We start from the raw sequence: 954 nt of genomic DNA, 5'->3' as shown, positions 1-954 counted from the left end.
GGCATTCACCCCTCTTATTCACCGATCATCCCCACGGCTCGGATGTCACTTGAGCGGCTTATTACGTCAGTTCACTTACACTGCAAAAAATGTCCAGCTCAGTTCTTCCCCCCCTGTATTTTGACTTTCAGTCTAAACTGAGTCGTAATAAACTCTAATGGGGTGGTGGTGGCCTAGCGGTTGGTTCACTCGCCCCATGTGCAAGTCAAGTAAAATGTATTTATATAGCACATTTCATATGACAAGCATGAACTCAATGTGCTTAAAAATAAAATAAAAGTAGACAACATTCATAAAATGCATAAAATGAAACAGCAATAAATAGAAATAACATTTCCTAAATATAAACTCCAATTATTGTGATTTAGCCAAAAGCTTGTGCAAGTCTGCTTTTAAAAGAAGACACACTTGTATGGTCCTTCTCTGAGCTGAGCCTGAAGGCAAAGCTTTCGATTCACAGGTCGATATCTCTTCGTTTCAAACCTCCCCAGTGGTCATGAGTATTGGATAGTGACTGAAATAATGAGATTGTGGATATAAGCGGCTGAAATGAGCTTCCTCTGAAGGGTGTCTGGGCTCAGCTGTAGAGAGAGTGAGCAGCTCAGACATCCACAGGAACCTGGAGTAGAGTCGCAGCTCTTTTATATCTTCATATTTATTTGACAAAATCAGCACTTTAACGCTTTCTCCTGCCTCTAATGCTGAGTTCACACTGCAAGCCTTAAAGGAACAGTATGTAACTCTGACACCTAGTGGTTAAAATGGGTACTGCACCCCCCCCCCCCCTCTCTAGAGTCGATGCTCACTCAGGTCACCATGTGGTGGACTCTGAAGCTTCAGTGTTTATCCAGCTCTGCATGGGTCTGTAAACCTTTCTGTGTTCTAACCTCTCTCCATTTTTCAAAAGCATCTCCAATATTGATCCTAGTTTGAGCACGTTTCTGCTCGTGGAGC

Source organism: Labrus mixtus, chromosome 8 (genome assembly GCF_963584025.1).
Source record: "Labrus mixtus chromosome 8, fLabMix1.1, whole genome shotgun sequence".
NCBI classification, from domain to species: domain Eukaryota; kingdom Metazoa; phylum Chordata; class Actinopteri; order Labriformes; family Labridae; genus Labrus; species Labrus mixtus.
This window is presented reverse-complemented; position numbering follows the sequence as displayed.